Source organism: Podarcis tiliguerta (assembly GCF_965153285.1).
Source record: "Podarcis tiliguerta genome assembly, chromosome: 9".
Taxonomy (NCBI): domain Eukaryota; kingdom Metazoa; phylum Chordata; class Lepidosauria; order Squamata; family Lacertidae; genus Podarcis; species Podarcis tiliguerta.
This window is the reverse complement of record NC_139542.1, coordinates 15,961,352-15,984,952: the sequence shown is the minus strand read 5'-3', so window position 1 is coordinate 15,984,952 and position 23,601 is coordinate 15,961,352. Positions and strand designations below refer to the sequence as shown.

The 23,601-nt window shown below is 46.5% G+C and overlaps 1 protein-coding gene across 2 annotated transcripts in view; it reads left to right on the top strand.

Annotated features, from left to right (window-relative positions):
- Positions 1 to 901: 901 nt before the first annotated feature.
- The window catches only part of GPRIN3 (GPRIN family member 3), a 44,567-nt gene continuing 21,867 nt past the window's right edge, over positions 902 to 23,601 (top strand). For both annotated transcript variants that reach the window (XR_014501821.1, XM_083398346.1), the window contains exon 1: positions 902 to 1,440. The gene's annotated coding sequence lies outside the window, so the exon portion shown is untranslated. The remainder of the gene's footprint in view (positions 1,441 to 23,601) is intronic.

Sequence of the window (23,601 nt, the reverse complement as noted above, 5' to 3'; positions counted from 1 at the left end):
CCCTTCAATAAAATATTTGAGGGGACCGCCCCCCAACCCAAGTTGGCATTGCCATTCAAATGCTGTGGGTGCACTGCATCAGGTGATTTGATTGTGCAGGGTGGGGTTTCCCCCCCCCCCCCAAAAAAAAAATTATTCAATCTGGCACCCCTGATTGATAGAACAGAGAGGCTTCAGCCTTCTGCAATATTTAACACCAAAAACGAACAGGCCATTAACTCCAGGTTTCCTGTCTGCTGGAAGCTGTCTGCACTAAGCCATCTACACTGGTACCTCGGGTTAAGAACTGGAGGTCTGTTCTTAACCTGAAACTGTTCTTAACCTGAAGCACCACTTTAGCTAATGGGGCCTTCTGCTGCCGCTGCTGCACGATTTATGTTCTCATCCTGAAGCAAAATTATTAACCCAAGGTAATATTTCTGGGTTAGCAGAGTCTGTAACCTGAAGCGTCTGTAACCTGAAGCGTATGTAACCCGAGGTACCACTGTACTCTGAACTGGGGGCGCTGGCTCTGGGTATGTAGCAAGATGTGAGTGTGGTGGGGTGGATAACACTCTGCACATGGGCAGGAACACTCTCCACGGTTCCATCGCTGCCAATCTTTGGCGTCCAAGAGAGCTTACAACTGAGCTGAGCTGCCCCCCAAAAAAATGGGAACGAAGAGAAGGGCGAGGCTGGATGGCACTTGGCGGGGAGGAACGAAACCCTGGCCCCAGACGGGCGGAAACTTCAGCTGCTGTGTCCTCCTCTCTCCTGCAGCAGGAAGCTCTTGAGAGGATGCGTCGGGCGGAGAGGCAACCGGGGCGAGAGGCCTTCCTGCTCCGCCTCCCGGGGCTGCTCTGAATGCCCCGATTCCTTGCCGGCGCAGCCAACAACGCGCGCCTGTGACGCGCCGACGCGGGCGCGCGGCTCCCTCTCGCCTTGCCACATCGCGGGCCACCTTGGAGGAGCGGCTGCTCCGAAGGCGGTCGCGGGCACAGCCTCTGCGGGAGCCGCCGGCAGCGGAAGCAGCCGCCTCCCCGTCCGCCCGGCCAAGGCTAGAAACGCCCCCCCCCCCCAGGAGGCACCTGCGCCGCCCTCTGCAACAGCGCCAAATGCGCGCCGGGAGGAGCCGGAGCCATCCAAGCAGCCGCGGCGTTCCCGGCTTCGCCTCCGCTTTCGACTTGTGGCTCCTTCTCCCCACGGTGGGTTTTCCCTCAAAATCCGAGCCTTCGTAGACGAGGCTTTCCGGATTTCGCCCGCGTTGAGATCCATCCTGGCCGCTTGGGCGCCTGGATCGCGACCTGGAGGGTTCTTTCCGTCTGCGTTTTTACGCGCCAGGCTGCGAGCGGGGAAAGCTGCTCGGTTGCTGCTCAGATGAGGAATTTCTCTGCAAGGTCATCTCTCCTGGCTGCCGGTGCTGCGGCGGCGGCCGCTGCTGCTTCCCCCTGGCTGCGGAAGGTAAGCGGAGGCTCGGGGAGTTGCGCTTGCGTTGGGGCAATGCAGGTTGCAGGCGGCGGCCGGTGAGGATCCTGATAAAAATCCTGCCGCGGATTACTCCTAGGCGCGCGCGTAATTTATAGAAGTCCCGCTTTGATAGGAAGAAACCACTTACTAATAATAGAAGAACTTTGCAGATAAGTTCATTTGCCCTGGCCGTGGTTGCATTCATTCAGGCACATTCAACCCTAATATCGTCTTTGCAGATAAGTAGTTTTACTGGCCCTTGTAGGGAGAGACCAAGAAAAAAAAGTTGCACGTGTGTTTTTGGTATGGGGGTGATGGGCAAATATGTTTATTTTAAAAGGGGGCCAGTCCTCTCCTTCAAGTGATCTTCAGTTTGCATGCACCAAAAATTAAATCAGGTCAATGGCCAACTCAAATTATGATGGTATTATTAGTTACATCCCATAAAAGCTTTGATGCCTTTAGGATTGCTATTCTCCCCTAGAAAGGAATTGGAAGAGACATCCAATGAGAATTGCCTTGGGGAAGAGGGAAGAAACGAAGGGGACTGGATTGAATCCCAGATGCGTGACATGTGTACTAACTGTTTACGAGCTGCTTTGATGGCTGGATAATTTATTATGAAAATAAAGCACTTGAGGGAACTTTTCCCAGACGCAAGGTCAGGGCGAGAGGCCCTGGTGCTTTCAAGAGGCCAGCTGCTTCCTAGGCTACTTTTGCACAAATGATCCTTCCAGGCGACGTAAAGATCTCAATCCTTTTTAACTACGATTCTGATCTTGCCGGAAGTCAAGGTAAATTGAGGCCTGCACCAACCCAGGTGTTCTCCAGAGCACATACACCACTGTTCTGCTTTCCCTGTTAAGAAGTGCGAGAGTCTGTAAGCACAAAACAGGGGAGAGATTCTAACTCACACAGGGGTAGCTGATAGCCTTGCCTTCCTTTGTCTGAATGCGGCTTTACCTTGGGAATGCATTTAGGCTCAAGAACAGCAATCCTCTTCCATATACACCCTTTGTAAAATTGGCAATAAAACCCACCACTTCCTAGAGCAAACCTTAGCAATTGCACCACCATGGTCATTTTGGAGACCGGACGAAAAGGGACACCCTCATTTGTCGTTGCTCAGAATGAATGGAGGAGAGGGTTAAGGGAAGGTGCAAAGTTTTGCTTCTTTACCTTCGAACAAACACATTGAGTTTCTTCTTCCTGTTTCCAAGTGGTGGCTTGTCTGTAACAAAACAGACCAGGTAATATACACATGTCCCAAGAAGGGCATTTTAACTCTTGGTTTGTTGACTTAATTATATTTCATTTGACGGAGGTGTTTTTCAATACTGCCTTCAGAGGGCTTTTAAAAGAAAAGGTAGGGAGGAGAACTGCCAACAAACAGATTTATTATTTTTTTATATTAAAAAAAATATGGGTTCACAATATGCCCACTTCAGAGGCTTTTAGTCGACAAATGGTTAACAATATCTGGACAGAGTCCAGAAGCTTCTCTTTGGCATGCAGTTTGTTGAGATGAATGGGAGCTGCAGAGGAATGTGTGAAGCAAAACTTCCCTCCGGATCCTGCCCTCTATCACACTGCTGCAGTGTGTTCGGATTGTGCAGGGTGCCCCCTCCCGACTCAATCCAGTAGATAGAAGAGTCATTGCCATAGCAACACCACTGTCACAGCACCGAAATACTTCCTCAGTACAGGTGATGGGGAAAACAAGACAACAACAGAACACAAGCCTTGTGGCATCTTTCGTTAATTCACACGTACGGTTTGGGTGGCTCCCGCTGCCACTGATTGTTGTTGGGGGAGGTGTTGCGGATGGAGAGTGGGGTATCTATATTTGTGCCAAAAAATTGCATCCCCCGCATTTTTTGTTTCCCCTGCCAGCCTGCATGAATCCTGGTACTCTTCCTCTGCCCCCTCCATTTTTCATTCATTGATTTTCAGATGGCTCTGCAATGCTTAGCCATGACCGTCAGTCCCCTCAGCTTCTGGGGCTGATGGGAGCTGTAGTCCAGAGACAGCTGGATGGCCACCATGTTGGCTTCCCCTGAAAGTCCACAGGAATGTAGCTGGGTCATAGGAAGAAGGCCTAAGCAGGGTGCAAGGGTATATGACTACCCTGTGTTCACTGTCCCAACAGGGTGGCCAGGAGAACAGACAGATATTCTTCTGGTGCTTTTGCTGAAAGAAAGGGGAGCACGGGAAGATATACAATACAGTCATACCTCATGTTACGTCCGCTTCATGTTACGTTCTTTCAGGTTACGTCCCGCGGCAACCCAGAAGTACCGGAAAGGGTTACTTCCGGGTTTCGCCACTCGCGCATGCGCAGAAGCGCAAAATAACATCACGCACATGTGCAGAAGTGGCAAATCGCAACCCACGCGTATGCAGACGTGCTGCTGTGGGTTGCGCTCTTTTTATGTTGCGAACGGGCCTCCGGAACGGATCCCGTTCACGACCCGTTCGCAAGTGTTTACGAACTTAATCCGTTCCTGCTGTCCATTCGTAAACCAAATCCATTCTTAAACTGAGGCGCGCTTTCCCTAATGAAGCCTCCCACTGCCAGTGCCCTTCCACCGTTCGGCTACTGTTTGTAGACTGAGGTAAATTTCGCAAACCGGAACACTACTTCCAGTTTTGCGGAGTTCGTAAACTGAATAGTTCGTAAACAGGACTGTTTGTAAACCGAGGTACCACCGTATAGGCCACATTGTCTACCTTGCTCAGTGTTGTCAGTTCTCAGAAGCAATGGTTCTCCTACAGTCTGCGGCCCTTTTACAGGCTGCCAAGCTGAGAGGCTGCCTTCCTGCCACCTTCCCAAAGCTTAGTAAGTGCTTGCTTCAGGAAAGAGGCATGAGGGCTCCGACAGGGTCCTTCCCAAAGCCTAGTTTGCTCTTGCCCAGCTTTGGGAAGGAGATGGGAGGGCTCCAGAACCCCGCCAGAGCATCGGGGCTTCTTCCCAAAGCCTGGCACCATATTACCAAGGTCTGCCCCTGCCAGGGTCTTCTTTATGCGAACCAGGTGCTCTGCCATTGAGCGATTTTTGTATCCCAAGGAAGCCCTGCTATTAGGCAGAGTGAGGCAGCTGTCTCAGGTGGCAGATACAGAGGGGCAGGTAAGGGACGCAGCTGTATGCGCTCTGTGCTCCCCAGAGCTATCCTGCTGACCTTGGGTGCCATAGAGAACACAATTGCATCTCCAGCGTTGAGCCAAACATCAGCTGCCAGTCTGGTTTGCTTCTGTACATGGAGTAGGTAAAGGTGACATCTTGTCCTGTGCCTTGGGCAGCAAAATGTCTTGGGCTGGTCTGGGTCCTTCCCCAAAGAACTGTTCCCGTTGGTTCCTTATGCATAACAGGACTCCTTAGACAAGCATATAATATTGTGGTTTCTTCTCTCTTCCGGCTGATAACAAGTCTTCTGAAAGATTAAAAAATTCGTATTTTTTGAGTTTGCTGTTCAGCTGTGATTCGTTTGACAGGCATTATTATTATTTATTAAATTTGTATACCGCCCTATGCCAGTAGATCTCAGAGTGGTTCACAATTGGACAGGCAGTACCTATCCCCAGACTGCAAACTATAAGCTATAATGCATGGCCTTCCAGGTATGTCCCAGAAAGAGGCTGTTGGGTCTGGGAAAGTTGAAGGGAAGATGACGGCCCTTTCCCCTTAACCTACTTTTATAGCTTTAGGCAACCTGAAATTGCAACAATACTCACGATGTAGGAAAGCAAGGCCGGCAAGACTATCTCGGACCCTCTCTCTGCAGAGAAGCAAGATAACTAGAATTAGAAAGAAAAGAGAAAACTCCCTCCTTCCCCTGTTCCCTTCACTTTTCCATATTTTGTAGAAGGCAAAGGAAATGGCCTGGTAGTCACCTAATTCTGTGAGAATGCTGAAGGGTGTGGGGAGGAGAGAGCAGGGTTCAAACCCCTACTGGGCCTAAAACCCGCTAGGTGACTTCGGACCAGTAACTCAATTTCACCTTAACCCTCAATTTCACAGGGAAACTGGGTGTTAGGGAGAAGGGTTCTAGTCAATGGAATTTGAGTCACTTCTCCAATTTCAACAAAGTGATTTGCGTTCAATGAAAAGCCCAGCCTTTCTTTTGATCTCTTCTTTTGCATGTGTACAGATCCTTCTTCATCCGTTTCAGGGAGCATTTGAGCATGTGAAATCATACCAGGGATGGGTGGATTTGGAAGTTTTGGTTTCGCTCTGTGTTTTGCATTTTTCCCCCAATCCTAGGTCATTCCCCACATTTCCAATCAATTTGCACATTAAAGGCCGCGTGAAAATTCACCAGCGAATGTCTCCAAACACGTTTCCCCTCATGTAATGCGTTTTTTGCATGTAATTTTCTCGAATCTGTGCATTCTAATGCACATTTTACCCTGGTATGTGCATTTCTGTACACGTTACTCAGCCGTAGAACCACACTGCAGCATTCCAGTAAGTGAGAATATTGACGCATGGCCATGTTTCGGTTGGTATGATGTTTCAGAAGGTGCAAACTTGGTATGTTTGCCTTTAAACTTGAACTGGAACAATTTCCCTCCCCATCCTTACATAAATGCACCAGACCTGAACTGATACAATCCAGTTTGCATAGGCTTTCCCAAATTTGGGCCTCCAGCTGTTATTAGAATACAACTCCCATCATCCCTAGCTAGCAATGGTCGGGGATTGTGGAAGTTGTAGTCCAAAAACAGCTGGAGACCCAAGAGATGGATTGTTAGTGATTTATACAGATGTTCTCAATTGTCCCATATGGTGATGATGGGTCCATGCCAAATTGAGGGGGTTGTGCAAGGTACAGGGAGCCGGTGTGGTGTAGTGGTTAAGAATGGTAGATCTGGTGAACCGAGTTCGCTTCCCCGCTCCTCCATATGCAGCTGCTGGGTGACCTTGGGCCAGTCACACTTCTCTGAAGTCTCTCAGCCCCACTCACCTCACAGAGAGTTTGTTGTGGGGGAGGAAGGGAAAGGAGAATGTTAGCTGCTTTGAGACTCCTTCAGGTAGTGATAAAGCGGGATATCAAATCCGAACTCTTCTTCTACGGACACGTTCCTATTGTTCTAGAATAGGAACAGGGAAGATGGGAGCTGTCACCCAACAACATTTGGAAGGCCACAGATTCCCCAGTGCTGTCCTGGAACATTGTTGCATGTTGGAGCAGAGACATACTGCCCCCGAAGGTCCTCTGACAAGGAGCCAGTGTGGTGTAGTGGTTAAGAGTGGTAGCCTCGTAATCTGGGGAACCGGGTTCACGTCTCCGCTCCTCCACATGCAGCTGCTGGGTGACCTTGGGCCAGTCACACTTCTCTGAAGTCTCTCAGCCCCACTCAGCTCACAGTGTTTGTTGTGGGGGAGGAAGGGAAAGGAGAATGTTAGCCGCTTTGAGACTCCTGAAAGGAAGTGAAAGGCGGGATATCAAATCCAAACTCTTCTTCTTCTTCTAATTCTCCAGGACTGAATTGGCACCTGAGCTGAGCGGATCCTTGCAGATTTTGGCATGCAGTGGGTCCATCTGGAGCCCCTGGCCACGCGCTTCGCCTGCTTGCAATGCAACTTGCTCTCAGCGGCTCTCTCTAAGCGAGGCTGAATTGCCAGATGGCTGCCCAGAGGAAGTGCAACCACTTTACTGGGTGCTGAGTCTTGCCCAGATTTGCTGAGTCTACGTTGTGAAGGAAGGCTGGTTTTGTGGTTGCATTAATTGGCTGGAAACCGGGTGGGAATCTGCTACCAGAGCAGCGACTGGTGGCTGATGGCTAAAGAGCAAATAAGCACAAGAGGATTGGGAAAGAAATGGTGAGCCTTAGCTGTGTTTGGACAGAAATGTAGACAAGTATCAATAGTAACACAAGGCAGATGAAAGGGAAAGTTGCCACGACACTCTTGCATTGTATTAATAATTTTGATGAATGATTTGTGGTATTTTCTGATCTTTTGAATTACTATGATTTTATTGAATTGCATGAATTGTTTTGATGAATTTGTTTTCATTTGCTTTATTTATGTGCCATTGTGTTTGATAGCACAGCGATTGCAGTATTTGGTTGTTTTTTTAGGGGATGCGGGTGGCGCTGTGGTCTAAACCACTGAGCCTCTTGGGCTTGCCGATCAGAAAGGTGACAGTTTGAATCCCCACAACAGAGTGAGCTCCCATTGCTCTGACCCAGCTCCTGCCAACCTAGCAGTTCAAAAGCACGCCAGTGCAAGTAGATAAATAGGTACCACTGCGGCGGGAAGCTAAACGGCATTTCTGTGCGCTCTGGTTTCTGTCACGGTGTCCCATTGCATCAGAAACAGTTTAGTCTTGCTGGCCATATGACCCAAAAAGCTGTCTGTGGACAAACACCAGTTCCCTTGGCCTGAAAGTGATATGAGCGTCGCAACCCCATAGTTGCCTTTGACTGGACTTAACCATCCAGGGGTTGTTTACTCAGAAATAAAGTCCCATTGAGGTCAATGGGTTTTACTCAGAGAAGTGGGTATCTGATTGCAGTCTAACCCTAAGCATGTGTGCCTGAAATAATGCAGATTCTTTCCCTGTTTACCACTGAATTCACCTCCCTCCTCTTCTTCCCCACCCCCATGCAGTGAATTATATAGATTGTAAGTTCCTTGAGGCAGGGACCTATTCTCTTGTACTTTGAAAAGCATCGTGCCCGTCGATTATACTCTAGAAATTATAATAATAGCATAGTAATTGTAATTAATTGGCAACTAGAACTTGGACAAATCATGAGCTTACCAGGCAGATGTCCAGCTTTGACTTGAAGGCCAGTTGAGACAGTAGATGTTTCAGGCGTACTCTTAAATATTTGGAGTACAAATGAAACAAACACAGATGTGTCTTCCCCCAGAAGAATCTGAATAGTTTCATTTTAAGATCGTTTCTTTTATTATTATTATTATTATTATTATTATTATTATTATTATTATTATTATTTTCCTCTCTGCTTTCTCAATAACAGCCAAATGTCAACACATTTTGGAACACTGCAGCTTCCTGGAACAGTTTGTGTTTTCTCTGCAGTGTCCCTTGATTTTTTTTTGAAACACTGAGCTGGCAAGAGGCCTCCCAACCTGCAGAGGTGATGTTATTATCATTACCGTTATTATTAAATTTCTAAACCAGCCTTCATCCAAGGGTCACAGGGCAGCTTACAATGCAAAAACACAAGAACTCATAAGGTAGTAACAAGGTTGAGCTGCCATAGGTCTGCAGCTCCTGAGTTTTAAAAGATTCCTAGCAAAGGGAGGCACTACCCCATTCCCCTACGTTTTTGAACCGTTGTCTAATTAGCCCTGTTTAAAAATATACCCACTTGGAACATCGCTGCTGCAATTTCCTCCTATTTGATCTTGTTATGCCTTTGTCTGCTAGATAGGAACAGGCCTCCCCTATAGGGCATTTTCTCCCTGCGCACGTACTTATAAGACCATGATTAAATTGCTTCTGGTTCTGAACCTTCTCTTTGAATCCATCAAGGAGGCAGCCAGTGGGAAATCTGGGGATATGCTATAATTATGATTGCTCCCCACCCCACCGGTTGTCATTTTGGAAGTTCTGTCCCCAAGACGAAGGGCAAAGCAAAGGATGGGACCTTTCCGTTTTCTTCTTCACAATGGATGTCCCAACAAGCCAGTTGGTCTCTCTCAAAAATATATGCAATAAACCTCCCACAAACACATGGCATCACTCATCCTCTGTGTACTTACAGGAGAGTAAGCTCCACTGAACTCAACAGGACATGCTTTTGAGTTACAATGGGTGACCCAAGTCTGTTTTGGTTGTGCTCATTCAATCAGTCCTTACTGCATCAATCTGCAATCTTGTCTAAATGCATGCACGCACACAAACCACATTTTTGCATGGCTTTTGCCCTAAAACAGTGCATTTCAATATGCATTTTTGGTGGAGCCACAAACTGCATTGCAATGTGTGGAGAAGTGTGAACTCTGAAAGATAAGTGCTTATTGATCCAGAACATGCAAATAAGGTCTGTTCTCTGAAAAATGCAGACATTTCTCTTTTCTTACTAGGCACGCATAGAATTGTGTGCAGGATTATCACTCGATGACTGTAACTTTAATGATCTCTAAACATGAATGGGTTGTCAATGAGATAATTCTTTTCCATGGAGGACTCTCATAGCATTTTAAACACAGTGATTTTATTTTATTTTTTGCGAAGTTGGTTTGTGCAACCAGCTGCCAAAAACCAAGGGATGCGTGTACATGTGTGAACCAGCCTTAAGTGTGGCATATCTAAGAGCCAGTGTATTATAGGTATTTTGTGAAGAAGAACCCAGTGCTTCCATAGAAAGCTGGGATACAGTCCTCCTCTGCTTCTCTCCACTGTTGCCTGCTGAGCAGGAGACCAGAGCTCCATGTGCAGATGGACTTGGGTTCAATCCCTGGCACCTGCAATTAAAAAGGCTACAGTGGCAGGTGATGGGTAAGACTATCTGCCTGACTCCCTGGAGAGCCACTGCCAATCAGGGTAGACAGCATTGGGCTAGATGGGGATGAATCTTCTCACCTGGCATATGACAGCTTCTCTGTGAAAACCTTTTCCTATCCATGAAGTCAGAGAAAGAGAGACCCCACAGAATAATACTGTATTTTTAACGACTGTGTTGCAGGAACAAATTCAAACAGATCCAGCTGTTTCTGCTGCTGTGACAGACACTGCTCCTGTTGAGCTTTTTGTTAGGCAGCCTATTAAACGCATGAGCAGGCTATGTCTACTCTATATATTCCCAATTAGGTATTTTTAAGCTATTGTGGCACCTTCAGAATGGTACATTTCAGTTCCTTGTAAGAACATAACAATTCATAAAAAGTGAGTCGTGGAGTTGGAAGGGATCCTCTGATCATCTAGTCCACCCCCGCCGCCCAAGGCATGCCTGACTGATTTAGTTTCTGTTCTATGGTGACTTGCTGGAAGAATTTTGTGACTGTCCTGTTTTCTCCTTATTATTCTCGTGTGTTGTGTTATTGTGACATTGACTATGGGTTTTTTTGCTGGCTTTATCAGACATCACAAGCAGTGGTGTAGCGTGGGTTGCCAGAGCCCAGGGCTGTGTGAATGAGGGGTTAAATAACTGGAGTCTGCATGCGCATTCAACTGCCTGCATCATCAAAGGTGTCCGCATCATCCATTGCCTGGCGAGGTCACTTCCTGGTTCACATGGGGAATCCGTTTCAACGGAGCCTAGTGATGGAAGTGTGCAGCTGTATTAAGGCAGCACCGAGTACTGAAATTTTGCACCCTTAACAATTTTGTGCATGGGGCAACCGCCCCTATAGCCCTTCCCATGCTATGCCACTGAGTGCAAGCCGCCTGGGAAAACACAGTTATTTTGAAAAGCAGCTAACAATTTTTACTACTACTACTACTACTAATAATAATTTATTATTTATACCCCGCCCATCTGGCTGAGTTTCCCCAGTCACTCTGGGTGGCTACCAATCAAGTGTTAAAAACAGTACAGCGTTAAATATTGAAAACATCCCTGAAGAGGACTGCCTTCAGATGTCTTTTAAAGATAGGATAGCTGCTTATTTCCTTCACATCTGGTGGGAGGGTGTTCCACAGGGTGGGCGCCACTACCGAGAAGGCCCTCTGTCTGGTTCCCTGTAACCTCACTTCTCGCAATGAGGGAACAGCCAGAAGGCCCTCAGCGCTGGATCTCAGTGTCCGGGCTGAATGATGGGGGTGGAGATGCTCCTTCAGGTATACAGGACCGAGGCCGTTTAGGGCTTTTTTATTTACTAAATAAAATGCCTGTGCAGTCTCTGCTTAAACATCTCCAGTGAAGGAGAGCTCACCTTCTTCCAAGCCGTTGTTCAAAGCTCGTACTGTGAGGACGTTTCTCCTAATGTTTTATGATAGTGTCCACCTGCTGCTTCCTCTGTTCCAGAGCAGATGAAAGCTTTGGCCTCTGGTGCCAATGCTCGAGTTGGCCTTTGATAAGCTCATGCTTCCTTTTCATAACAAGAGCTTACCTGCACAGTTTGAGTGGTAAATTAGGCAATGCATTATTATTGATGTTTATCTACCCAGATAAGGCTGCTATGAAACTGGAAGCTCTTTTAATGTAGCTGGAACCCTAAAACACTTGATGCCCTCCGTATGTTGTTGGACCACGGCTCCCTTTATCGCTGACCATTGGTCATGCTGGCTGGGGCTGAGGGGAATTAGAGTTCAAAGCATCAGGTTGGCAGGAAGTTGAGGTAGGCTGCTTTAGACAATAAATATACACACATATTTACAAGATAGCTGGATCCCTCCTGTATTTGTAATGTAGATTGGCAGAAATGCCTTTATCCACCTGATAGCTCTAGCACAGATTCTGCTATAGCCTTGGCCACTTTCAGACATCAGGTTAGTCAGGGCTGGACCAAGACATTTATCTGCCTGAACCAAAACACAAGATGTCGCAGACTGGTTGGATGCAGAGGAATGGTGAAAGGAATCAGCTGGTAAAGAAGGCTCAGAGCCAGGGGATTGGTGGTGGGACGGTGATGTGTGGTCAGAGGAAGAAGAGGGAGAAGACTGGGAGGAGGCGTCAGAAGCTGAAAACAGGACTTAGTGAGTGGGGGGAGTCTGTTGCAGAGAGAAGTCCATAATCAGAAACTGAAACAGGAGAGTGGAATGACGGAGCACAAGAGGCAGAGATGAGTCAGGCTGGTGAAGAGGCATGGGTATATTCTCCTGCTGTGGCAAGCTTCCATCCCTTGCTGGTCTCCAGAACCAGGAGAGGCATGAAGAGATTAGCTTCACACAGGCACAGTCTCAGATTGCTTGGGAAAACCCTTGGAGAGGAAGGGACTTAGGCAGCTGTGGGGAAATGGGGACCTTCAGTCTCAGTAACTGCTTCTTGGAGGGAAAACCTATGAAGGAACTGCTGTGCTCATTGACACTCCTGTGTTAGATCCTCTCCTTGCTAATAAACGTGAACTCCAACTTTCTCGGTGTGATTTACTGCCGTCTTGCTCCTGTCACAAGCTAATGCATGGCCCCTTCCAAAGCCAGCAAGATTCTAGTTGACTTCATCACAGGTGATGGAGAGCATCCTTCACCAAACTTGAGTGCTAGCTTAGGGAACACGGGGCACTCCGTACGACTCAAGGAACTCTTGCTGCTCCAAGTCCCTTATCATCTGCTGCCTGAAGCAGCTGCCTTATTCTGCCTGATGATAAGGCTGGCCCTGTAGTAAACCATAGCTAATGGTTTGATGTGCTTAAGCCAACTTGCCAGCTTTTCTTCTTTCCGGTCACACGGGGGAAAAACAAACCATGGCCCTCAGATTAACATTACTTCTGAAGCAGGGACTGTGATTTGTTTTGTTCCAAACAATCTACAATGATAAGCCAAGGTTTTCTTGGCTTATTGGTTGCCGTTTGTTTAGAGCGGAACAAACCATGACTCCTGGTTTGGATGTAACACTGATCCAAGGATTGTGGCTAATTTTTTCCCCACCACAAGCTCAGATGCAACAAATTATTGTCTATGTTGATGTCTGAATGTTGCAAAGAAAGAGAAACATATTTAACCAAAATAAATAATACTTTGTGGCAAGTGAATTTGTGTCTGTTTTAACAAAATTGCCTTGTGGAAAATGCTTTATGTAGATCATTTCCTGGTGAAACTATTATCCATTGGGTGAAATCATGTGTGTGTGTGTGTGTGTGTGTGTGTGTGTAAACTGGTTTGTGGACTTTGAACTCTGCAGCTATTTTGCTGAAACAAAGACCGGTGATAACTGGTATTCTAATCACAGATATTTAGTTACTTATTAAATCTGCAAAACTCTTGCATCAAAGTGAGTAACTTGGTTTATTGCAGGGTGTGAGTGTGAGGTGAGCAGTTTTTAAAGTTCATTTAAAGTTCATTTATTTATATTAAAATGGAGGAGTCCACAGCAAATAATAATATTTATCCCAATAGTCAGTACCATCAAAAACAAAAGTGGATCGCTGCAACAGAATACAGGAAGCAGCAATAAAACATTTAAACTGATGAAACCTAAAAATAGTAGGGCTGAAACAAATCTACATTGCAGAAAGTGACTTTTTTCCTAGACAGCAAAGGAACACTTGCTAAGTAGGAGGAGATAGTGTAATCTCATGGAGCAGAGAGTTTCACATTCCTGAGTGCCATAGCAGAAAAGGCCCTGTCGACCACGTTTGGCCGCTGTTCAGGGTTGCTGGGAGCTGTAATCCAACAATATCAGCAGGAAACCACATTGCTTACTTCCTGAGATAGGGAGTCCATTATTTAGGCACTTCAGTCCTAAAAACATTTAGGGTTTTAAAGGCAAAAGCTGTTCAAGCTGACACTGCAGAGGGAATATCATCCCTGCCATCTCAGATACATTAAGTTGGTAAGATGCCCTAATACCTTGCCATGGTCTTCAAATCTGAAAGCTCTTTGTCTATAGAAACAGTTGCTAGGGTGGTGCACAGTACTGTATTTATATAGATGATTTGGACTGAACAGAAGGGCAGTCGTCTTCTTTTCCCCTTTCCAAGTACAGTGGTACCTTGCAAGACGAATGCCTCGCAAGATGAAAGAGTTTTTTGTTTTTTGAGTTGCTTCGCAAGACGAATTTCCCTATGGGCTTCCTTCGTGAGACGAAAACGTATTGCGCCTTTTTCTTAAAACCGTCAATGCATTCCTATGGGAAACCGTCAATGCATTTCCTATGGGAAACCGTGCTTCGCAAGACGAAAAATTCACAAGACGAAAAAACTCACGGAACGAATTAATTTCATCTTGCGAGGCACCACTGTATATGGATTCCAAAATAATGTGCATCATTTTTTGTGACTTGCTAATAAATGCAATGGTTAAAAATGATGAATAGGGCACCAATTCTCAAACTCTGTGCAGAATCTGCTCATACACGGAGAAATCATCCGGCATTACAGTTGTAAGGTTTTTTCTGTTATTTCCTCATGTTCATCAACCCTCCAAGGAGGCAGGTAGTTCTTTTGTGACAAACACTCCTAATGCCAGGGCACAACTAAATGTTACAGACCTGATACAAAAAGCTATGATACAAAAGCTATATTGATCAGATTCAATAGCTTTCTTTTCCTAACCTATCTAGAAGACTTCCCACCTACCGGAAGACATGTACATATTCTCTGTGTTGTACTATTCTGTGTGCATGAGATTGCAGTCTTCTTTCCTCTTTGTTTAGTTGTGTGTTTTTTAAGCAATTGACATTTTTTTCTGCAGCTGATCTTTCCCATTTCCCCTCTTCACTTATGTTCCTCAGCATCAGATGCACAACAGATTGGTTTCTGTTAAGTGACATTAAAAATTAAAATAACTGAAAAGCATGCCCTGCCATCTTTGTCTAAGGTTAAGAAAAGAAGTGTCTTTAATTGGCTTTCAGAATATTCATTAGCATATCAGCTGCTTTTAGACACAAGTAAGAAAAGAACCCACATAATTATATATCATCATTGTCAACTGATCATCCTGGTATGTACATCTTCTAAGGCACATTACACAGCCTCACCGTTAGGGATGTACTAGGTTGTTACACCGTGTGTGTGTGTGTGTGTGTGTGTGTGTGTTTATATTCGATTTTAAAAGACTAATAGAGGAACATTTTATTTATTTGTAAAAGTAGTTGTAAAGGTAAAGGGACCCCTGACTATTAGGACCAGTCATGACTGACTAGGGTTGCGACGCTCATCTCGCTTAATTGGCCAAGGGAGCCGACGTACAGCTTCCAGGTCATGTGGCCAGCATGACTAAGCCACTTCTGGCGAACCAGAGCAGCGCACGGAAATGCCGTTTACCTTCCTGCCAGAGCGGTACCTATTTGTCTACTTGCACTTTGACGTGCTTTCGAACTGCTAGGTTGGCAGGAGCAGGGACCGAGCAACAGGAGCTCACCCCATCGTGGGGATTCGAACCACCGACCTTCTGATCAGCAAGTCCTAGGCCCTGTGGTTTAACCCACAGAGCTACCTGCGTCCATACCACCATTTATATACTGCAATATCAGGGGTGGTATACAGCAGTGAAACATAAAACGTTTAAGAAAGTCCAAAACAATCATTAAAGCAATTGGTTGGTCTGAAGTGTTTAGAGCAGCTGCGTTAAAAAAGTCTTCCAAGTCTTCCAAGAGATTCCTGAGAGTCAAAGATGCCTTCTGAATCTGCTGGAAGAGTGCTCCACAGCCTGGGACCAGCAACGCTAAATGCCCAACATCTAGTAGACGCTAGTCAGGCACCATGGCGCAAGGGACAACTAACAGTGCTCCTCTGAATGATCTCGGTGAACAGGGTTCAGGCAGTCCTTACCACTGGACCTAGAAGAAAACGAAGGGGTTGAAGCCCCACTGAACATAATGGGACTTATCTCTGAGTAAAGATGTCTAGGATTGCACTGGAAGTCTGATACTTTATGACCATGTGAAGCCGTTCTATACTGAGTTAGGCCCTTGGCCCATTTCACCTAGTATTCATTCAGCTTACACTTCTCACTGGGTAGCTCAGTCAGTCGAGCACGAGACTCTCAATCTCAGGGTTGTGGGTTTGAGCCCCATGTTGGGCTCTACAATTCTGTGATTCTATTTGAAGCTTTTTTGAAAGCAGTGATACCCAATTATGTGTGTGGTGTTGTTGTTTATATTAACATGGAGGTTTACAAAGAATGAGGGTCCTTTCCTCAAGAGGAAGAGGAGGGTGATAAAGTTGGGGTACATGGGAAGGAACCGACTACTGCTAGAGCGCCATGTGTTTAGGCTTGGTAATCCCAGGAAGGGGAACCTCCGGGCCTCAGATGTTACTAGACTGCAACTCTTTCATCCCTGACCATTGGCTGAGGCTGATGGGATTTGTAGTCCAAAAACATCCGCAGAGCCACAAGTTCCCCTTCCTTGATAGAGCCATTGCTATCAAAATAGTTGGGTTGCAGATGTGTTTCACTCGAATCTTGTGGCAGTTTATTAGATTTCAACTGTATACAATGGTACCTCAGGTTACAGACACTTCAGGTTACCGACTCCGCTAATGAGGGAGTCAGTTAGCTCCATCTAGCATGAGAACCCCTCTGCTGTCAACCTTTGAACCGGCATGTGATAAGAGGAAGCAATGTAACTTCTGGGAGGCTTTTGATTGTTTTCCCTTCTTGAAGCAGGCTGGGTTGGGAAACCTGTGGAGAGGCCAGCCTTACCGCCTGATTCTCTGCTCTTTGATTCTCCTCAGGCTGGCTGTGCCCTCAAGTTTCACACAGAGCTCTCCCTAAGGCCCTGCCTCTTGCTAACACTCCTCCTGTCCTGTCAGCTGCTTACAGCCTTGTTTTTCTCCCCCTCCCCCAGGGTGTGGATTTTAGGCACAGAATGCGGCCCATGCCTCTCTAGCCGGCCCTCAGGACCAGTGTTAGAAATTCAGATCCATAAGCTAGGCTCCAAATGGCTCCTTAAACCAGTCGCCAAAACAGAATGTCTGGTTGCCATTTTGGAGTCAGATGGCTTTAAAGTCTTGTTTTTCAAATGATGGACTGACTGTGATTGATTCTCAGGTAAACATCTGGCTAGTGTGGTGTAGTGGTTAAGAGCAGTAGACTCATAATCTGGTGAATCGGTTTCGTGTCTCCGCTCCTCCACATGCAGCTGCTGGGTGACCTTGGGCTAGTCACACTTCTCTGAAGTCTCTCAGCCCCACTCACCTCACAGAATGTTTGTTGTGGGGGAGGAAGGGAAAGGAGAATGTTAGCTGCTCTGAGGCTCCTTCGGGTAGTGATAAAACGGGATATCAAATCCAAACTCTTCTTCTTCTAGTTCAGATGACTACCTTGAGCTAGGTTAAGAATTTTGAGAGCTCAGAGAAGAAAAGTCACTTGATCCAGGGACAGCCCACTTATATTTTGGCCTATTCCTACCTCTTTTTCTTAATGGTGACACAGACCATTCCTAATGTAATGCTATTGCTCACAACTTGTGAGTAAGGTGGGGTGAGTAAAGACAAGCGACAACAATTAGCTATAACGTTGTGCGCTGCTCCTGCTCCGGCTGCATAGAAAAAGCATTTTGGTTCCAGAAATTCATTCCGATTGTGCAGATAAAACATAGCAGATAGAATTCTACAGGGTGGGGTATTTGCGTGTGAAAGCAGTCCAGATCCAACGATCCCCAGATGGTGGAGACGTCAGGCGCCATCCTTGGTCACAAGTTTCGAACACTGCCCAGGACTCATCCTAGGCCATGCCTTTACCCAAACCACACTCCTCACAGACTTTGCTCCACACCCTCCTCAGGTGCACTTGCCTGGCTGGAATGTGCCTTTCAACTGTGTTAATGGCCTTTGTTTGCCTGCATGGAGGATAGAGAGGTGTGTGTTTGTACAGTCGTACCTTGGTTCTCAAATGCCTTGGTACTTGTATGTTTTGGCTCCTGAACGCCGAAAACCTGGAAGTAAGTGTTCCAGTTTTTGAACGTTTTTCGGAAATCGAATGTCCGATGCAGCTTCTGCTTGAGTACGGAGGGCCTTCTCGGTAGTGGCGCCCACCCAGTGGAACGCCCTCCCTTCAGATGTGAAGGAAATAAGCAGCTATCTTATCTTTACAAGACATCTGAAGGCAGCCCTGTTTAGGGAAGTTTTTAATATTTAATGCTGTGTTGTTTTTAACACTTGATTGGAAGCCGCCCAGAGTGGCTGGGGAAACTCAGCCAGATGGGCGGGGTATAAATAATAAATTATTATTATTATTATTATTATTGAGTACAGTAAGCTCCTGCAGCCAGTCGGAAGCCGTGCCTTGGTTTTTGAACATTTCGGAAGTCGAATGGACTTCCGGAACGGATTATGATGAAGAACCAAGGTATGACTGTATATATAAACCTCTAAGTTTTGCATGGTCGAAAGCCTACTGTACTAATTTGCATCCATTACTCAGCTCATTTTTGCCTCTGGCCAAGCTTGCCCTTGGCATACAGATCCGTGAAGGTTTCCCACAGGGGAATTTGGCCTTCTTTGTCTTCCCCCCAAAAGGACTATTGGTTTTCCTTCTTTCATAAAGAAAATGCTTTAAGATACTCAGGGTTTATTTTCAGTTGTGAGAACCGTAAAGTGGAACTTCCTGGCTTATATCTCCCCTCTGTCTCCCAGAGTCTATATGAGAATCTGACAGGGCCATTGTAATGGATAATTGAATTGATAATTATTTGCAGCTGAATGGAGAATTGAAGTGTGAAGTATTTCTTGACCATATTTAATTTTATGTGGATTGCACCGTAATGGATTCATGGTGTGGAACTAATTCTTAGATTTTGTTATTTTTTGTGCCATCTTGTTGCCGGCTGGTACAAATCCTGAAAAGGGTATACAAATTCAAGTTGATTCTTCCCCAGCATCTGCATTTGACTTCTTTCTGGTAAGGTCAGCCAGTGAGGTAGAAACTTTTGAGATCACGCACCAGCAGTTCTCCATCCATCATATTCTAGAAGCCGGATGGACTCAGTGCTGGCAGAAAACACATTTTCCAATCCATAGACCCTGAAGTCCTTGCTGCTGATGTCTTCCCCCGTTGTACTTTTAACAGAATATTCATGGGAGAAAGTGAATTTGTGTTTTCTATGGAGGCAACGAAGAATGACATGTGCATATAGTTTGGTCACTGGTAGGGAAATTGAATGTTTTTAAAGCATCAGCCCTACCTAGCTGGGGCAGGGAAGAGACAGGTGGTTTTTCATAATGGTATTTTCCCCATAGGACATCAGGCATGCACAAATTGCGAGCCACTAAAGCTGAAAGGTTATGGCCAGGTGTTTTTCAGCCCAAAGGAAACTGCAGAAGCAGGTGGCTCATTGATGCCCTATTTGGCCACCATATAGGCTGTACTTGGGGTGGTGACCTGCTCTAGAATCTTCTTTACTGTTCAGGTGTATACTTACCTGCAGCACGCCCAAGCCATGTGTCTCCTGGAAGAGTGCCTGTCGCCTCCCCCTCAGCTGTAGGGCGGCTGAGTAGGAGGAGGCAGGCATCCTGCCCTGGCTGGCCCCGCCTCTGTGGGTGGCTGGCCCCACCCCTGGGCGCAGGGCACATGCGCTGCCCCAGGCACCTGATCAGCTTGCTCCGCTGCTGGACTCGGGTCCATTTGCCAAGGGCAGCCCATCACACACTTCCTCATACACAGTCTTCTCGCTTGGGATGAGAACCCTTTGAATAACCAGTTCCACCCCACTTATATATGTGGGGCTGGAGAAGCATGTCGGGGAAGCTCAGCCAGCTGGGCGGGGTATAAATAAAAAATTATTATTATTATTATTAGTATTAGTTCAGCATCTTGCCTTCTTCCTAGTCATTTATCTTACAGCTTTGTCAAAGACTTATGAATTGTGCACCCTTTACTATGGGCTAATGTTTAGACTGTGTGCTGAATTGTTGAATAAATCTTTTGGGTTTCTTTGAAATTCTGTGTCCAAGAGTCAGAGCCAGGACACTCCTCTATGAGTGAACACTGAAAATCACCTGTCAGTCCCTTGACACCTGTTTAGGCCCACTGCCCCAAGGTTTCCAATTGCTGGTGTATGACTTCAGCACTATATGGCTGTTTTAAAAGGGTGAATACACATTTAACATGAACAGGGGCTCCATGGCATTAAAAGACATTGATGTCCTGAAGGCGTGTCTTCTTGGATGTGCCCACTGCATTTTTACCAAAAGTCTGAAGGCAGAAATGGATGGATTCAAATTGAGGCTGCTCCACAGAAACTGATGCCTGGCACAATCCATCAAATGTGGGGGGAAAGGCCAGCAAAGGACAAGGTGGCCCCCAAAAAAGTTTAAAATGGGATGCTTGCATAACCTGGAAAATATTTATTTAGGTTTGTTACGAAGTAGCTATCAAAAAACAAACAAACCCACCCACACATGCTTGTCTCCTTCTTTTGATTCCAAACAGCATTAGCTGAAACTTAAATCTGACTCTACGTCATCCTATACCTTTTGGCAGAAGAACATTCTGAAATATTTTCCTATGCGTGGATACAGGACTCTTTTTCCAGGCTAGGTCTTTAAATTACTGACCCCAGATTAAAAAGTGGACCAGAGTCTAGAGCAGTGAGGGGGGAGAGGGATAATAAATTAAACAGTGAATCTAGGCACTCTAAGGTGCTGTGTTCCATTTTTCAGCCATTGACCTCCTGTCAGTCAAACACACATTGCTTTATACTACGTAGGTTGTCAAGGGCAGACAGAGGAGGTGGAGGATGAGGAGAATTAAAAATGAATTTTAAACTGAGCAGACAACTTGGTTGATAAGCACAAAGATGTACTTGAGTGAGTGGGTGAGTGAGAAAGAGAAGGAAAGGAAAAGGAAAGGAAAGCGAAAAGAAAAGCTGTTAAGCCAGCCGTTCCTGACCTGGTGTCTTCCAGATGTTTTGAATACAACCCCCATCTGCCACAGGAAGCTGTGCTGGCGGAGACAGATGGGAGTTGTAATCGGAAACATCTGGGCACCAGGTTGGGAAACCAGATTTAAACTATCCCTCCTTTGCCACGAATAGTGAAAAAGAGAGTTTGTGTAGTGTGATGAATAATTTGATTCCCCAGTCCAAAAGCTCACCTTTATTAACTTGCCAGCTTATCTTAGGCAAAGGAAGTCTCATTAAGCAGTCTTGCCTTTCTCCTCCTTCATATATATATATTCTCTTCCCCCTCCCTATATGTATGGTGATAAATACTGACTTCCTTACAGGCGAGTCGATTTCAAATACATGCAGAGGCATTTTGTTACTTGTCAAAGGTTTCTCTGTTCACAAAAGTTACCCAGCAGGCATTTCTCCTGCTGTTCCGAATCATTTCTGTAGGATGTTTGGTGGACGACATCCTTAAAACGCTTCTTCTGCCCATAACCTTTGGATGGGGCGATCATAATTTTTCTCCATTGTTCTGCTTCCTTGTGCTTTTTGTATGAGAGCCAGAAAAGTGCTAAATACACACCCAATCCTCCTATTTCAAAACATTCAAGTATGAAATCAACAGCAGAGAAATTTGAGAACAGGCCTTAAAAACCTGTTGCCCATCATAATGAACACAACCAACCAGCAGAACTGGCTCCAGATATTTTGCTGCCTGAGACAAAAGTCAAAATGGTGCCTTTCCCGTTCTGTATACAGAAACTGAAAAGACTGGCAACTGAAACTTGCTTCAACACTGCTGATGGGACAGTGTCTTCCACTCCACCAGAGGGCAGTGGGTTATCATGGGGATGGTATGTGGGGGTGCACACAGCTCCATCCTTCCAAAATTTTGCTGCTTGAGATGGCTGCCTCACTTTGCCCAATAATAGAGTTGGCCCTGCCCGCCCCCCCAGCCTTCTTTTTGTGGCCTGTTAGGGACTTCAGAGGGACGTGGGTGGCGCTGTGGGTTAAACCACAGAGCTTAGGACTTTCTGATCAGAAGGTCGGCGGTTCGAATCCCCGTGACGGGGTGAGCTCCCATTGCTCGGTCCCAGCTCCTGCCAAACTAGCAGTTCAAAAGCAAGTCAAGTGCAAGCAGATAAATAGGTACCGGCGGGAAGGTATATGGCGTTTCCGTGCACTGCTCTGGTTCGCCAGAAACAGCTTAGTCATGCTGGCCACATGACCCAGAAGCTGTACACCAGCTCCCTCAGCCAATAAAGCGAGATGAGCACCGCAACCCCAGAGTCGGCCACAACTGGACCTAATGGTCAGGGGTCCCATTAGGGACTTCAGTTTTGGAGACTGCAAAATCTGTGGTGGGGACAGAAGCCCAAGCACCTAGCAGGTGACAATATATGGCTGTCTGTGTCTGGACCGCAGTCTGTTTGCTACATCGCAACTTGTGGAGGCCTGCCATAAAGGTTTTTGCAAGATATGTGCTATATCCTTGCATGTGGCTAATGGTTGCCACCATTCATTTTCCTAAATTCTGGTGCCTTGGATCAAGTCATTGTGGAAGGGATGCTTCTTTGCCTGTGCAGACTTATGGAGTGTCCTGCAGAACCTTTAAGTCTACATTTCAGATTGTCTGCCAAGGCTGGTAGCATCCTCTTGAGCAAGGGAATATATAGGAACATAGGAAGCCACCTTCTACTGACCCTTGTTTCTTCACCTATTTGAGCCTAGCTATAAGCAGAAAGCGTTTCCCATCACCTGCTGCCTGGTTTTTCTTTAATGAGGGATGGCAAGGGTTGAACTTCCAATCTGCCACTGAGTGATGGTCCCTTTGTTAAACGGGTACTGTGCGTCTGAAAGAAGCATGGAATAAATGGCAAGGAAGATGGGTTATTGCTCAGGACTAGAGCATCTGCTTCCCAGGCAGATGGCCTCAGAATCAGTCTGCAGCATCTCCAGGTATATCTGGGAGAGCCTCCTGCCCTAAACCCCAGAGACCCACTAAACTAGATGGTCTAAGGTAGCTTCCTGCATTCCTATGAATATTTCTAATGATGAATTCTACCGGGTGGGAGATGCTTGGCATCTATTCTACACTAGCTGGTTTGCCTGTAAAGCATCAGGCAGGCAGACACATGAATGCAGTTCTCTCCAAGTACATGGGACAGCAGCATGCTTTTGAACATTGCATCCGTGGACACAACTACGGGCGCTGCTTCCATGTGGTGCCTTGTTGCTCATTCTTGTGCAATGATAGCATGGCATCCTCGCCCCCCTACCGGACCAACTTTTAAAACTTCTAGCTCCAACAGCTGGCCAAGAAAGTGCAATACTAGTTTGTAAAATTTTGGGTAAGTCGCAACCCACAATGGGACTTTCCTTAATATGTTCAAAGCAAAGAGAGAAATAGGTAAAGGTAAAGGGACCGCTGGTGGCGCAGGGACGCGGGTGGCACTGTGGGTAAAACCTCAGCGCCTAGGACTTGCCGATCGCATGGTCGGCGGTTTGAATCCCTGCAGCGGGGTGCACTCCCGTCCTTCGGTCCCAGCGCCTGCCAACCTAGCAGTTCGAAAGCACCCCCGGGTGCAAGTAGATAAATAGGGATCGCTTACCAGCGGGAAGGTAAACGGCGTTCCGTGTGCTGCGCTGGCTCACCAGATGCAGCTTGTCACGCTGGCCATGTGACCCGGAAGTGTCTGCGGACAGCGCTGGCTCCCAGCCTATAGAGTGAGATGAGCGCAC